This window comes from Polypterus senegalus, chromosome 9, assembly GCF_016835505.1.
Source record: "Polypterus senegalus isolate Bchr_013 chromosome 9, ASM1683550v1, whole genome shotgun sequence".
NCBI classification, from domain to species: domain Eukaryota; kingdom Metazoa; phylum Chordata; class Cladistia; order Polypteriformes; family Polypteridae; genus Polypterus; species Polypterus senegalus.
This window is the reverse complement of record NC_053162.1, coordinates 72,781,394-72,798,405: the sequence shown is the minus strand read 5'-3', so window position 1 is coordinate 72,798,405 and position 17,012 is coordinate 72,781,394. Positions and strand designations below refer to the sequence as shown.

At 43.9% G+C, this 17,012-nt stretch overlaps 1 long non-coding RNA gene across 1 annotated transcript in view; it reads right to left on the bottom strand.

Annotated features, from left to right (window-relative positions):
* LOC120535429 overlaps positions 1 to 17,012 on the bottom strand; it is a 120,211-nt gene that overhangs the window by 90,739 nt on the left and 12,460 nt on the right. The window lies entirely within an intron of this gene.

Sequence of the window (17,012 nt, the reverse complement as noted above, 5' to 3'; positions counted from 1 at the left end):
ACCCCAGGACAACAGGGAGTGCAGTTGCTAACATTTTTGTCTCTTCTGTCATCCTCATCAACGAAAAGACACCCACAAGCGGCACAAATGGCAATTGACCCTGCCCCTAAAGGCTGGCAGGCTATAAAAGAACAGATGCCCAGGATAATATCGTCTCAGACTGGTCCCATTTTATAAAAAAAACCCCGGAGCTCACGATGACAACCCGTTTAATGTCTCTTACAAGAAGACTAAAATCTCGATATAGATTGTCACAAGAACGAGACATTGACAGATAAAGAGTTGGGGCAGCCACCCGTATATTGTGGTATCCTGGCTGCAAAAGTCGTTTTCTTTTAACAAAATACAGAGCACTGAAGTGCACACAACCGAGTCCAAAACAAGACTGAAGAAACAAAGGAAAAGGGGCAGGTTTTAAAGGGGGAGACAGGAAGTGAGGTCGTATGGATCCGGCACGTGGTCTTCCACCATTGGCTCGTAGCCGGAGGTGACATCAGAGGGACTGGAGCTGGTGTGGCCGACTTCCATTGGCTCAGTCCCGGAAGTGATGTCAGGTGATCCAGGTGAAATCCCCCGGGGATGGTCTACAGGCAAGGGAGAAAAAGAGTCAGTGCACTCTGCCACACCCCGGCATGCCTCCGAACTGCCTTCACTCAAGCCCTTTAGCTGCCTCCCATGCGCGCGTGTGTGACAAGGCCCCCCCTTAGCCCAGACCCGGCGGGTCGGGCGACCTAACCGAGAGGTCGTGAACCCGAGAGCATCAGCGTTGGCGTGGAGCGCCCGGCGATGAACGGCGAAAACTTGTGCGGCTGCAGGTCAAGAAACCACCGGGTGACCCGCGGATTCGACTCCTTGTGGAGGGCCATCCACTGTAGGGGTGCATGGTCCGTGACAAGGGTGAATTCCCGGCCCAACAGGTAGTACCTCAGCTGAGTAATCGCCAGAGCCTCCCTCTCCACCGCAGCATACCTGGTCTCCCGGTCCAACAGTTTCCGGCTCAGGAACATGATGGGGTGCTCCACACCATCGACGCTTTGGCTCAGCACGGCGCCCAGGCCTGTGTCCGAAGCGTCCGTCTGGAGGATGAAAGGCAAAGAAAAGTTAGGTGCCATCAAAACAGGTGTGGGCGTAAGGGCCTGCTTTAAGTCACCAAATGCAGCCTGTTTTTCAGTCCATACCACAATGTTCGGGCCCTCTTCTTTGTTAAATCAGTCAAGGCGCCGCTCTCTCCAAAACCGGGTACAAACCGGCGGTAGTACCCGGCTAACCCGAGAAAGGCTTGGACCTGCCGCTTGGTTCACGGACGGGGCCATTTCAGAATGGCATCAATTTTGGAGCACTGTGGCCTTACGGTACCCGACCCACCAGGTAGCCTAAATATTTGGCCTCGCTTAATCCAAGAAGCATTTCTTGGGATTAATCCGAGCCCGCCTCACCAAGTGTCCGTAATACCGCTTGGACATGCTGTAGGTGTTCCTTCCATGTGCTGGAATAGATGACCACGTCATCCAGGTAGGCAGCACTGTATGAGTTATGAGGCGAAGCACTTTGTCCACCAGGCGCTGAAAGGTTGCTGGAGCCCGTGTAACCCAAATGGAAGGACACGATACTGCCAGTGTCCGCTAGGGGTACTAAACGCGGTTTTTCCTTCGCGGAGTCCGTTAAAGGAACCTGCCAGTACCCTTTCGTCATGTCAAGTGTGGTCAGGTATTGAGCCTGTCCAAGCCTCTCGAGGAGGTCGTCCGCGCGTGGCATTGGATAAGCATCAAATTGGGAGACTTGATTAAGCCGACGGAAGTCATTGCAGAACCTCCAACTTCCGTCAGGCTTACCGACGAGCACAATGGGGCTGGACCAGGGACTATAACTTTCCTCAATCACACCTAGCTCCAGCATGCGCTTGATCTCAAGCTCCACTTCAGCCTTTTTTGCCTCGGGAAGGCGATCACGGGCGTTCTCGGACAACAACCCGGGCTCTGTCACGATGTTGTGCTCAATCAGAGAGGTCCTTCCGGGTTCTCACTGACTACCTCCCGAGCGGTCCGGATAACTGTTTCCAGCTCCTGCCGCTGTCTGGGACTTAAGTCCGTGCGAAGTTAAGGTCGTGTGTGTGGCGAAGAGTGAGCGGGCTGGCGGAGGAGGGATCGGGGTCCCTGTCCTTCCACGGTTTCAGCAGGTTCACATGATAAACCGCTCCTTTGGCCGGCGATTGGGTTGACTCACCAAATAGTCGACCAGTCCCTTCCTCTCCTTAACCGTAGGGGCCCTGCCAGTGGGCAAGCAATTTAGAGTGGGAGGTAGGCACTAGGACCATGACCCGATCTCCGGGCGGAACTCCCGAAGAGGCGTGCGCGGTTGTAGTACCGGGCCTGTGCTGCTTGAGCCTCCTCCATGTGACTTTTAAGGACAGGCGAATTTTCCAAATCTATCGCGTAACTGCGCGATATATTCCAGTATGTTTGTGGAGGGGAGAGCCTCTTCTTCCCAGCCTTCTTTCAAAATATCTAATATGCCCGAGGTTGTCGCCCGTATAGTAGTTCAAAGGGGAGAACCCGTGGAGGCTTGTGGGACTTCCGATAGGCAAAAGGACGAGGGGAGGAGCTGATCCCAGTTCCTTCCATCCTCGCTGACCACCTTACGCAGCATTTGCTTGAGAGTTTGATTAAACCTCTCTACTAATCCGTCGGTTTGAGGATGATACACGAGGTCTTTAAATGCTTTATTTTCAGTAATCTGGCAGTCTCCTTGAGCGTTTCCGAGGTGAAGGGGTCCCCTGGTCTGTCAAGACTTCTTTGGGGATCCCCACGCGCGAATACCCTAGTAATTCCCGTGCGATGGCTTTAGAGGTAGCTGGCAGCGGAACAGCTTCGGGTATCGTGTAGCGTAATCCACGAGGACTAAAATGTACTTGTGTCCTCGGGCTGAGGGCTCCAGGGTCCCACCAGGTCGACCCGATTCTGTGGAAGGAGCGTCAATCAGTGGAATAGGAATGAGAGGAGCACGGTCCCTCCTAGGAATTTGTCGCAGTTGACACTCCGGGCAGGAAGCGCCAAAGCGGCGAACCTCCTCATTAATTCCTGGCCAGTAGAAGCGGAGCTTGATCCGCTCCAGAGTTTTTGGTGCCCAGGTGGCCACCTAGGAGGTGGGCGTGTGCTAGCTCACAGACCTGCCGCCGGAAGGTACGCGGCACTAGCAGCAGCCTCGTCTCCTGCCCGTCATGCATTGCTACACGGTAAAGGAGGTCATTATCTAGCACAAAGTAGGGGCCCTGTGGCATCGACTGATTAGTGCGCTGGCCATTGACAAGGACCACTGCATTTTTTACAAACTTCAGGGAGTCATCATTCCATTGCTCCCTTCTAAAAGAAGGCGTTTCTTTAAATTGGAACCGCAACACGGAGAGAGGGTCAGCGTCGACCTCAATGGGCGTGGTTTCCTCCCGCTCCGCCGGCGTTGGTGGATGGCGTGTTAGCCAGCGACGGCCGGGAGTTGCCACGTCAGTCAGGGCGACTGCCGTCTCTCTCTGCCGGCTGATTACACGGCATGGAGGCAGCTTGAGACGGGTTATCTACGTCCATAACGAAGCCCAAATTAACCCGGGGTGGTATGTGTCTCACCGCTTTTGATTTTAGACCAGTCCGCCCTAGTATCACCGGGTGTGGAGGATCAGGTAGGACGCTACGGTGAGCTTACGAACTGACCCTCCGTAACTGATGACACAGCGGCGGACCTGTACCAGCGGATGTCTCCGTGGACACAGGTTATACCGGTCTTAAATTTAGCCACTGTTGCGGTTGCACAAAGCGGCGGGCAACAATTGAAATGTTGCTGCGGTCGAACAAACCTGTGGTCTTGTGTCCGTTGGCGATCACCACGCCAGTATGTGGGACCGCCAACGGATTAGCCAGAGCACACCAACCCCTCCTCACCCTCCACCTGCATTCCTCCTTGCCTCCAAGCGGTTTGCGCGCCCGCGCCCGGGACGCCATCTGAGCTCGGATTGTACAGGGTGGGGCTAGGTCTTGGCATACCCGGCTGAGTTTGACATGAGGGCGGTTCTGCTCCCCAGAGTGTGAGGCCGCCCTCTGCGTCTCCATAAGCTCTATGAGCTCAGCCATGTTCTTGAACCGCCGCCCCAAACCGGCTGGGTGAAGCCACGGGAAGCGCTTCCAGGAGCAGATAGCAAGCTACCTGCTCTATTATTTGGTAGGGCGTGTTTTCAAATGGCGTAGCCAATGCCCTACCATTGCCCATAAGGACCAGGCTTGTTTGTTGGTTGGCGTTCAGGGTCCAACCTCCATTTTTATTTTATTCACCTGCCAGTCTGGGGCACCCCTAGGTGGTAAATGGGGCTTTGGTTTCGCAGGGAGGCAGGCACTCTCCCCCAAGAGAGCATACTGAGTCCCTTTGCCTCCCCCTCCAGGGCAGCCCAATTCTGTGAGCCCCACCCGCACACTCCCTGGCCACTCCAGATGGGCTAGTTATGAGTGCGGGGCGGAGCCCGCACCGGTCACGCCGAACCACGGGGCACCCTCCCCGCCTGAATACTCGGCCCCGGTACGCTCCCACCTGGGTATATTGCAGGTCCTGTCCCCTTCTCCTCCGGGACTTCTCCATCCTGCCGACTACGCCACTGTCACAAGAACGAGACATTGACAGATAAAGAGTTGGGGCAGCCACCCGTATATTGTGGTATCCTGGCTGCAAAAGTCGTTTTTCTTTAACAAAATACAGAGCACTGAAGTGCACACAACCGAGTCCAAAACAAGACTGAAGAAACAAAGGAAAAGGGGCAGGTTTTAAAGGGGGAGACAGGAAGTGAGGTCGTATGGATCCGCACGTGGTCTTCCACCATTGGCTCGTAGCGGAGGTGACATCAGAGGGACTGGAGCTGGTGTGGCCGACTTCCATTGGCTCAGTCCCGGAAGTGATGTCAGGTGATCCAGGTGAAATCCCCCGGGGATGGTCTACAGGCAAGGGAGAAAAAGAGTCAGTGCACTCTGCCACACCCCGGCATGCCTCCGAACTGCCTTCACTCAAGCCCTTTAGCTGCCTCCCATGCGCACGTGTGTGACAAGATTCACTTCAGTTCCTGTGTGTTATAAAGCCATTGACTCTTCTTTTTCTTTAAAGTTGTTGTGTTGGATTAAAAGGGGTGTCCTGGCTGGCAACCCAACACTTTTTAGACATGACAAGTGTCCTTCCAAATCATCCATACAACAGAAGAACAGATATGGCCCTTCTCTATAGGATTCATTCTAAATTGGACTTGCACTTGCCAGCAGTCAGGCTACACATTCTTAATATCAGTGATTATAATATTCACCGGTAATATACACTACATGCTATTAATGAACACTGGGAGGGAGTGTTGGGATGGGATCTCAGGTTTGTTTCTGGTCTGCCCCAAAGAAGTTAAAAAACAATAGGAAATCAAAATACTGGAACCACTAGAGAGTCTACAATCATAAAGACTTCTAAACACAGTGAGTGGAAAGGTCCATAGAGCCTTTTGAATCCCTTGCCCTTGATTCCTTCACCACGTAGTCATTGTGTATGATTGGTGTTGCCCAGCAGCAGGTAGGAAGTTACACACTATGTGTTAAAGGATGTGATGGAGAGACAATCAGGCTCATTCTGAAAGTAAGAACTTGGAGTTAAGTACCGAAACAACAAAAATGGACAGTGGGATGCTTTTATGTGAAATCTGAAAGAAGAGACATAGTTGTAACAGTCAAAAATCTCATGAAGAAGCAATTATACAGTGTGTAGTTTCTTTGTTGCTCCAAAGTGCATTGGAACAATATATCAAAATGTGTATTAACCCTTCAACTTACTTCTGAATAGTTCTCCTTACAAAGAATAGACTCACCTATAATATTATAAAGTGTACATTACTTGGACAAACAAAATTGATAACAAAAACACAATAAAATAAAGCAAATTTCAAATTAATTAGTTGAATATCTCGATAATATAAATTCATTAAGATAATAACTGAAATCTATCTAGTTGACAAAGGAGAAGAGCAAAACAAAAGATTCTGTCAACAGCGTTCCTGGAGAAAACAAATCTCTGTGAGCTCGACAGTCAGTTGTAATAGTTCAGGAGTCTAAGGCAAACTGGCTGGTCATCCCCTACTAGACAATTATTTAAAGTTTTATTTTTATACATACAACTGACAAACAGAAGTGCAATTGACACAGCTAATCGGCAGATCTAGTAGTGGGTCTGGATTAAATGCCGAAATCCATGGGGCATTTCTTTCACAAACAGGCGGGTTGTTCCACAGCTCTGAAGGTAAAAGATTGGCCTTCCATTGTTACTTTGTTAGTCCTTGGAATCTTTGGCCTTCCATTGTTACTTTGTTAGTCCTTGGAATCTTGAGATTGGAATGTACACATTTCTATGTTGGGCCTTGACCAGGTGTGTCAGATTCCAGTCTGGGAAGGCCGTAGTGGCTACAGGTTTTTGCTGAAATTACTGCAACTAACTTACCAGACTTCTTTAACCTTAATTTTAAATGACTTGTTTTTTAAGATACTTAGCCATTTTTATTATATTGCAGGTCCTGTATAATGCTGGGAATTTTGGAAGCTGGCTTCAATGAAGTCTGCTTCCATGAATCTTAAATCTGTGGGAGATACCAGCCAATCCAGCTCCTTGAAATCAAAGCCGCTGAACTTGAGGAGATGGTGGCTAGCCTGTGTTGTAATATAGAACTGGTGGATCTTGTCCAGATTTCCTTTAGGAAGACAATGTGCACCCAAAAAGTGGCACCAAAGGAGTTTCACCTGTACCCTGCCCTAGTCCAAGTAACATTGATGAGATCAGAAGTCTTGAATTGGATAAAGGAGCATAGGTTAATGGGGCATTGGGACTCCTTCTAGAACAGATGGGATCTACTTTGTTGTGATAGCTTACATTTTAACAGTAGGGGTAACAATGTATTGGGGAGACATATCAGTAGGTTAGTTAAGGATAGTTTAAACTAGGGAATGGGGGGCAGGGAGTTTAGGACAGGCCAGGTTTAGAGTTCACAGAAAGGGACAGACAGTAGTATAAATACTACCATACAAGATAATTTTGAAAGTTCTATTAAAATGTTAAAAAGCCAAAGTAAAATAAGTATTACATTTAAGATGGCTTGCCTTAACAATAGGAATATTAAGAATAAAATTAATAAGGTGGAATTATATGACACTGCACAGAACTTTGATATAATAGGAATAACAGAAACCTGGCTAAATAATAAAGATGGGAAGGAATATAACATAGGTGGGTGCACATTATTTAGGAAAGACAGCCAAAATCAAAAAGATGGGTAAATCCCCATTTATGTGAAACAGAATTTAAATGCAAGGCATCTTCAATTAGATGGTTAACCACATCTTATTGTGGATGTTTGGATTTGACTAAACAGTGTAGATGACCCAGAGGACAGGTGGAATCCTTACCTGGCCAGGATGCCATAATGGAAGGATGGACTAAATGGGGGCCATACCAGTTCATCCTCCACTATAATAGGTGGTGGTGTTCTTTCATTTGACCTTCATAGAGTCCAAGTTTGGACGCTTGCAGGACTGCGTGGGAGTTATAGTCCAGAGGTGCAGCCCTGTAGGGGTCCCTGGTGGAAGATAGAGGACACTACCGGGGGAGGACCTCCTGGCTTTCCTATGTCCCGGAAGTACTTCAGAATACTATTCTACAATAATAGATTGCAATAATAAAAATCCTTGGGTACTGTTTAGAACAGTGGCTAAATTAACAAATGGGAACTCAGATCTACAGTGCAAAATACCAACATATTAGCAGTACAGACTTTATGAACTTCTTTAATAAGAAAATTAAAAATATAAGATCCCACATACTAGCTTGGCAAATCCTGCATCACTTTGCATTCAATACTTTAGAAATTTTAATCCTGTAACTGGGCAGAAAGTCTTAACTTTAATTTCTAAAATACAAGCCTACTACTTGTTCCCTAGATCCAGTACCAAAAAAACTAATAAAAAGTACAATCGATGTTCTTGCAGTGCATTATCAATAGTTCTTTATTGCATGGCACAGTAGCTGATGCACTAAAAGTGTCAGTCATTAAACCATTACTTAAAAAGTCAGACCTAGACCCACACATTGTTCATAATTATAGACTGTGGTAGATAGGGGGCACTCTCGCTCCCTTGAACCCCTGTTCACGACTCCAGACACCAGGTAAAAGTCCAATTGTTGACTTTATTTTGTTGCCACAGTGTACAAAGCACACTCTCCACCACAATACTCATATAATCAAATACTACCTTCCACCCAGCTCAACCCGCCGTCTGGGAGTTCCCACAGTCCTTTTATATTCCCTGACCCGGAAGTGTTCTCAATCCCCAGTCCATGTGATCCTCAATCACTTCCGGGTCAGGTAAAAGTTATTTTCTTCATCGCGGAAGCCCGTCGCTCCTCCTATGACGAACTTCCAGGTCATAGGGCACAAATGAGTCCTCGGTCCTCCCTGCAGCACCCTCTTGCGGCCCCTGAGGTATCCAGCAGGGCTGAGCATAAAAACTACAGCGTCCATGATTCCCTGCTGGTCTTCGGGGCACCTCCATGCTGCAGGGAGGGCTCCATCTGGCGGCCTGGGGGTATTGGCCGGGATGACAAGCCGGCCACATCTCACAAGACCCATTTCAAATCTACCCTTTCTCATCAAAATACTAGAAAAAGTAGTCACCAATCAGCTTCAGTCACACCATATGCATTACAATTTATTTGAGAAAATCCAGTCTGGTTTCCACACTGGTCGTAGTACAGAAACGACACTAATGCGTGTTGTAAATGACATTCTGATATTCTCTGATAAAGGAAACTCCACCGTAATTATGTTGTTAGACTTAAGCGCAGCATTTGACACCATTGGCCACTCTATTTTACTGTACAAGCTAAAAAAAGGCTGTTGGGCTTACAGCCACTATGCTTGTTGGTTCAGTTCTTATTTAACAAATTGATTCTAATACGTACAGAAATGTGCTGACAGTTTTCCATCATTATACATAGAAGTGAGATATGGTGTCCCACAGGGCTCAGTTCTGGGACCTTTACTCTTTTCGCTTTCCATGCTTCCACTGGGGTCTCTCATTAGAAAATATAATGTTAATTTTCACTTATATGCAGATGTCACCCTGTTATACCTTTCTTTTAGATCAGATGAAGTTTCTCTAATGTTGTCTTTAATTAGTTGTGTTTGTGAATTAAAGGAGTGGATGGATGAGAACTACCTATCTTTAAACACTGATAAAACAGAGATATTAATTATCGGAGGGAATGACGCTGATCGCAACAATATTTTGTCATCATTTAACTCAGTTGGAATCACCATTAATTTTACTGAATCACCCTACATCTTTGACTCTAGCATGTCATTTAAAGCACACATTACAAATTTGTCCAAATCATGTTTCTTCCCTCTTAAAATTGTTGGGAAATGAAGGCATTTTCTAAATAAACAAGATTCTGAGAAACTAATTCATCCATTTATTTCTATTAGGATTGACTACTGCAATGCAGTTTTCACTGGATTTTCAAATTGTTCTTTATACAGCCTCCAGATAACCCAAAATGCTGCTGGAAGAATTATTACAAGAACAAGAAAATACGAACACATAACTCCAGTTCTTAAATCCTTACACTGGCTTCCAGTTAAGTTTAGGGCAGATTTCAAAATCCTCCTTTTAACATATAAAGCCTTAAATGGCCAAGGTCCAGCTTACTTGTCTGAACTTATCATGACTTACAAACCAGAGCGCACATTATAAAATCTCAAGGTACCGGTCTACTTATGATTCCAAGGATTAATAAAATAACAGTGGGAGGTCGAGCATTTAGTTACAGGGCTCCTAAACTGTGGAATGGTTTGCCTGCTACTATAAGAGATGCCACTTAAGTTTCAGCTTTCAGATACCAGCTAAAGACTCACCACTTCAGCTTAGCATATCCTGACTACAGCTGCTGATTAACTGTTGTCACACATGCAGGCACGCTTAGGAGACAGTCAAAAGGCTCAATCATGTGTGAAAGAACAAAGGACAAGGGGATGAGACAAGGTACTACTGCTTTTCTTTCCTTCACTCCACAGAAAAACAACAGAATAAAACTATCATATCGGTCATCACATCCCGTTCACACAAAAGACTCCTCAGCTGGCTCCGTGGAGTCACCACGCTTCCTAACAGCCCCGATGACTGCAATCCCTCAACCCCGCTCCTGACATCATCTCCGGCCACTGCGTCTGACACCAGCTGCACTCTCCACTGCACCTCCTCTCCGTTAATTGCACTTCCTTTTTGTTATACATAAAAGAATCGAAGAGAGAACTTTATGTTGTCAAATGTTTTATTTTCATTTTGACCTGTATTTTGTACAGGACGCTACACACAGTATATGGGGAGGAGTTTCTGTGTGTTTATTCTTTCACAGATTGGCATAGTCGGCAGGATTGACTGTTCGAACAATGTCTGAAGAACAGGACTTCAATACTGTGCTTGGAACCATACCAACAGAACTAGAGACACTAAAACTGCAACTCGGAGTACACAGGTGGCGGAAACAGGAGCCCGAGTCGCAGCTGCAGAAGTGGTAAAGTTGGAGGCCGCTCGACCTCCACCCTATCCACTAGTTGCTTTAGCAGAGGGGCACGATATTGAATCCTTTTTGCTGGTTTTTGAGCGCACCGCTATGCGTAACCTTTGGCCAAGGTCGAAGTGGGCAAATATACTAGCGCCGTACATGAAAGGCAAGGTGCAGCAGGTTTATCATGACCTACCCGAAAAGGATGCTGCTATATATGACAATCTGAAGGTAGAAATATTACAACACTATGGCATCACCTCGAACCAGCAGGCGAGGGAATGGAGGCAGTGGAGGTTTGACTCAGACCGTCATGCCAGGGGGCAAGCCTTTGAAATCTGGGGCAAGATAGGCAGGTGGCTACAGCCTGACATTAATAGTGCATGGCAGGTTGTAGAGCAGATCTCGTGTGAAGCCTTAGTAACTGCGCTCCTCAAACATCTCACCCAGCGGGTTCAAAGAGAGTCCTATACCACCCTGATAGAAGTCATAGAGCAGCATCAGATGGCATCTCGGATGGAGAGGTCTGAGCGGTCTGCTCGCTTAGCAAGACAGGGGCGTGTAGCTAACCTAGAGCCCGTCCAACACTCTCCCAACCCTCTGGCTAGACTATTTATTGCTCAAGTAACTCTTCTGCTTCATTTTAGTTGCCTCGCTCATTAGGATTTTGAACCCTTATTGCTTATTTTAGTCTTAAACAGCTGTTCTCTTGGTTTCTAATGGCTTTTTATTAGCTAAGATTCAAATGACAAAAGAAAGCAGCATTTCTCCATTTTGCTTGTTTCAATTTACACCTCTGTGTATTGTGCATTATTTGGTTTAATTAAATACTTGGGAGGAAAGTGAAGAGAAAAAAGTGACAGATAGAATATTATTCCTACATTTTAGACTTCATATCATTTAAATGATATCATTAGAAAGAAATAAAAATCTAGGATATGAGAATGGCCTGACAATGCAGAGTTAAAACACTAACAAGCCATGAAATTGAATTATTGGCAAGGATTGTTTTCTAATTAAGCAATTGGGTTGTTGCAAAAACCTGCAGCCACTGCGGCCCTCCAGGAATGACTTTGCCCACCCCTGGGCTAGACCCAAATAGAGAATCCCCAGTATCCCCCGCTGTTTCAAGTGTGGGGAGCTGGGACACATTATAACGTCCTGCCCCTTTCCATGGAGCCGATGGACTGCACCTGGGTGAGGGGAGAAAGGTATTGTGTTTTGTCGAACCCCCTATCTCTTTCTAACACAGGAGTGATATTAGTGAATAGACACCGGGTGGTTGCTGTGTTTGATACCAGGAGTAACATATCTGTTGTTGCCCAATGTTTTATCCTACCGCGACAGTTCAAAATATCTATGATGAGTTTAACTTGTATATATGGGAAGACCAGGCATTACAAATTCGCTCAGTGTGTCATCACTTGAGAGGGCACACCAAACACTTTATTAGTGGCGGTGTTGCCTACATCTCCTTTTCCGGGTGGGACTGGTCTCAAATAAAACGAGGTCAGGATTTTTCCACTCCTAAAGAAAGGTTGGGCCGTATAATGGACAGGGATTCCCCGGCCTTGACTGTCTCCAGGCCATGGCCAATTGGGGAAGGCAGCTTGATGGTTAAGATCCCCAGGACTCTAAAAAAAATCCAAAAATCCAAATCATATTAAGTGATATCACCTACTGTTAAATTCTGCTCTCTACATGTAATATTTTTATTTTACTATTATACTGTATTGAGGATTACTTGTGTTTTGTTCTGTGTATTGTATTATATTACTCCCCTTTCTCTTTGACACCCACTGCACATCCAACTTACCTGCAAAGGGGTCTCTCTTTGAACTGCCTTTTTCCCTACTAGGGTTTTTGTTTGGGAGTTTTTCCTTGCCTTCTTTAAAAGAGTCAAGGCTGGGGGGCTATCAAGAGGCAGGGCCTGTTAAAGCCCATTGTGGCACTTCTTGTGTAATTTTGGGCTATACAAAATAAATTGTATTGTATTGTATTGTACTACCAATTGGCCACGTCACATCACCAGTGCTCCCAGTTCCAGCATAAAAAAGGGCCCGCTTCCATAGCTCGATGAGCAGAGATGGGAGGAAGGAAGGCAACACTTGTCTTGGAGGAGTAATAGTGTGGGGAGACGAGGGAGAAGAGTAGAAAAGAAGACAACCTGTTAATTGTTATACAAGGTATTTTGTGTAATAACAAACCCTTTGATTTGAACCCGGGACTGTTTTGTGCACCTGTGTTTGGGGTTTGGGGCTGAGTGAAGCCCCCTAGTTTTCGCAACAGCTTTAAGAATCAATCCCTCATATTAGCAGTGTGTCATAGACCCCCTAATGCAGACAATAGCATATGTGTTGATATATTTGAGGGGATGTGGGGCAGGTTTAAAAGTATTTTACATATAATGTAGAGTTTATCCCAAAAGTTAAAAACATTTCAAAATTAAGGAGAACTTTGTGGTGGATAAATAAGAAGCTAAAAAAGGTACAAAAGAAAAACTGAGGTATAAGACATATTAGACTGATAACACCATCACTCACTGTAGGACATATGAGAGTATGAGTAAAATGGTTAAAAAGGATATTAGGAAGGCTAAAAGACAGTTGAAGAGAAATATTGCAGAAGATTTGACAGATTAACTGAAGAAATTCTTAAAGTATCTTAGAAACTGTAAAGGTGAGCTTGAATATACAGAGAATGAAATAGCAAATGCTTTGAACTTGTGTTTTACTGATGTTTATATGTGTGAAAAAAAGTAATGGGGACTACTAAGGAGGTACTTTGTGATTTGGAAATTGAAAAGGGAGAATATTGTTTGTATTGAAATCTAACAAACATTTACCCTTGCATACTTAAGAAGGTGAGTACATATATAAAACCTTAACACATATTTTTCAAAAATCTCTGCACATTAGAAATTTCTAAAGATTGGTTGTACGTAAATATTACCTCTTTGTATAAAAAGTATGAGTGGGCTGATCCAAGTAACTATAGGCCAGTACATTTAACAGGTAAATTAATTAAGAACATTATTGAGAAGCATATATCTTGAACAGGTTTGTTACCAGTCAACATAAATTCAGAAGAGGAAGGCCATGTTTCACTTATATGCAGGAGTTTTATAACGAAGCAACATTTGCATACTATAAGAGAGGTCCATATGATACTATTTATCTTGATTTTCAGAAGGCTTTTGATTAAGAACCACATGAAATGTTAGTGATTAAACTAAAAGTGGGAATTCAAGATGCTTGGTGTAGGTAGATACAAAATGGACTCAAACACAGAAAGCAAAGAAAAGAAAACAGATTAAGTTGTGACATGGCTGAACCTTTTTAAATTATGAAAGGAGTTAGTACAGTGGCTGTTACTTTAAAATGAATTTTGCAGCAAGAACATGGGGACAACAGTTGGAAACTTGTTAAGGGCAGATTCTGCTTAAGCATTAGAGAGAAGGACTTTAGGGACCTTATTACTATATCTCGGCTTGTTGGGCAGAAAGGCCTGTTCGTATCAAAACTATTCTAACATTTTATTGTTCAAACAATAATAAGATGCAAAAGGCCCACTGATGACAAGCTAATGTGACACCATTTACACTACAATGTCTGATTCAATAAAATATTTCTAAAGGAAATTGTGAAGGGTCTGAGATATACTGATTTGTTTTATTTCACAAAACATCTGGATGGTGCTCTTAGAACAGAAAATTTTTAAGAGGGAAATAAAATGGATTTAGGTAATGTAATGTGTTTCATAAAATCTAGACAGGCCAACAATAATGATTACCGAGATAAAAAGTGACTGGACCTTATAGCTGCTTGTATCATTCACATTCTTATGATAATTAATTAAGAAACTCTTTGTTATTCAAGTTTTAAAGCATTTGAAATATGCCATAAAGGTCCAATAGAACTATAGGACATTACACTTATTAAAGAAGTTTGTCAGATTTCATTTGTTGAAAAACTGTTTTGCTCAAGCATCATTTTTATTTTATTCTTTTTAAAATAAAATAATTATATACTACTTGTGTAATTTTGGCTTGTATTTTAGTGAATTTATGTTTTAAATCAGTTTTATCTGTACAATAATGCAGAATATTATTTAATATAAATAAATGCCACTTTGCAGACCCCTGTGACCCTGTAGTTATAGTAGGATATAGCAGGTTGGATAATGGATGGATGGAATGCCACTTTTAGCCAATTATTAAAATTTATCAGCAGCAAATCACAGTTCAAACTTACTCCTCACTCCTCTTAGGTCCCGCAAATTACAGCACTCTGATTTAACAAATAAGACAAGTATAATAAATCATTTCAAGATAAATGTATTTTGGCTTTAACTCTTCTTTGATAAAATGAGAATGGAATAAAGAGTAAAAAAGATTATGTAGAATTATAGCAAAGGGGAGCTATAATGGAAGAGTTGTGTATGTAAGACCTCTATATCTTTGTGTGATAATTTCAGTTGTTTCTGTTCAACAAGAGAAAACTTTGCATTTATGTAATGATATTGATATATTTCATGTTTTGTCTGGTCAACTTAGTTTCATTTATTAATATATATTCATTCCTGCATTTCAGGCCTGCAACACATTCCAAAAAAAGTTGGGATGGTAAAGCATTCACCACTTTGTAATGCCGCCATTTCCTCTCACAACACTTAAGACATTTTGGCACTGAGGATGCTAAGCAATGAAGATTTTCATGTGTTATTTTGTCCCATTCCTCCTACAAACATGTCATAAGGTTCGCAACAGTATGGAATCATCATAGCCACATTTTTCATTTTAAAATTCTCCTTACATTCTCTATAGGGTATAGGTCAGGATGGCTGGCAGGTCAGTCCAGTACCCGAACGTTCTTCTTCTGCAGCCATGCCATTGTAATGTGTGCAGAATATGGTTTTGCATTGTCTTGTTGAAAAATGCATGAACATCCCTGTAAAAGATGTCGTCTTGAAGGCAGCATATGTTGCACTAAAATTTCAATGTTCTTTTCTGCATTAATGCTGCCATCACAGAAATATAAATTACCTTTGCCAAATGCATTGAAACAACCCCATACCATGACAGACCTTGGCTTTTGGACTTGTTGCTGATGATGCTAAGATACCGTTCTATCAGACGGTTGTGGTGAGTGCACTCTTCTACGCGGTGATGTGCTGAGGAGGCAGCATAAAGAAGAGGGACGCCTCACGCCTGGACAAACTGGTGGGGAAGGCAGGCTGTATTGTAGGCATGGAGCTGGACAGTTTGACTTCTGTGGCAGAGCGACGGGCGCTGAGCAGGCTCCTGTCAATCATGGAGAATCCACTGCATCCACTAAACAGTATCATCTCCAGACTGAGGAGCAGCTTCAGCAACAGACTGCTGTCACTGACACACTATGCAACTCTTCAGTTCCACCCTTGGGGTAAACGTTAACATGATACAAAGTTATTGTCTGTTATACCTGCATCTTTAATTTAATATTTTTTTTTTATCAGTATGTTGCTTCTGGAGTATGTGAATTTCTCCTTGGGATTAATAAAGTATCTATATATCTGATAACAGCCTGGATGAAACTTTTCGCCTTTGGTCTGGAGCACACCGCATCCATTTCTTCCAAAAATGATCTGGAATACTGATTCATCTGTCCAGGATTAAATCACCTGTAGCTCGCAAACCGTTTGACCTATTGACCTGAAATTTGTTACACATATACTATGTGACATCTACTATCCACTGTCATGGTGATGATTGACCTCCAAGGTTATTCTTCTTTTTATTTTAATTTTATTTTATTGTAGAATCAACTCTTGGCGGCAGCCAGCAGGGAGTCTGTGCGGCACTTGCGTACGGGCGCCGTTCTCATCCCTACCACCTTCGCCATCACTTCCCCTACTTCTTAATATATTAAATCATTCTTGAGGCAGATTGAACACTTAAGTGCCAGCTTAGGTGAAAAATTAAGAAAAACGTACTAAGTAATTGCAACACAAACTCTGACTTAATTAGTTATAACGTGAAAAGATGCCAATGAAAGAAGACAAGAAACGGGCCGCTAGGGTGGTCGAAAAGAAGAGCTGCTCAGGAAGCAGCAAGCACAACAACTTCTGAGCAAACGAATACTAAACATACAGAGAAAGAGTATGAAAATTATGAATGCTCAAGTCAAGTGTATAACGTGCAGTGCGCCGTTACTGGTCTGATCATAAAACACGTTTCAACTGTTTGATGGTCCATTGCAGATGCTTCTGAGCCCAGTGAAGTCAATGCCGCTTTTGGACATTGTTAACATTAACATTGTGTTGTAATGTGAGATTTTGCATACAAGTTAATAAATATTTTGTCTGTCTTTATTTGTAATTCAGGCAAAGCAATGTAATATTAGTGTTACATTAGTGAG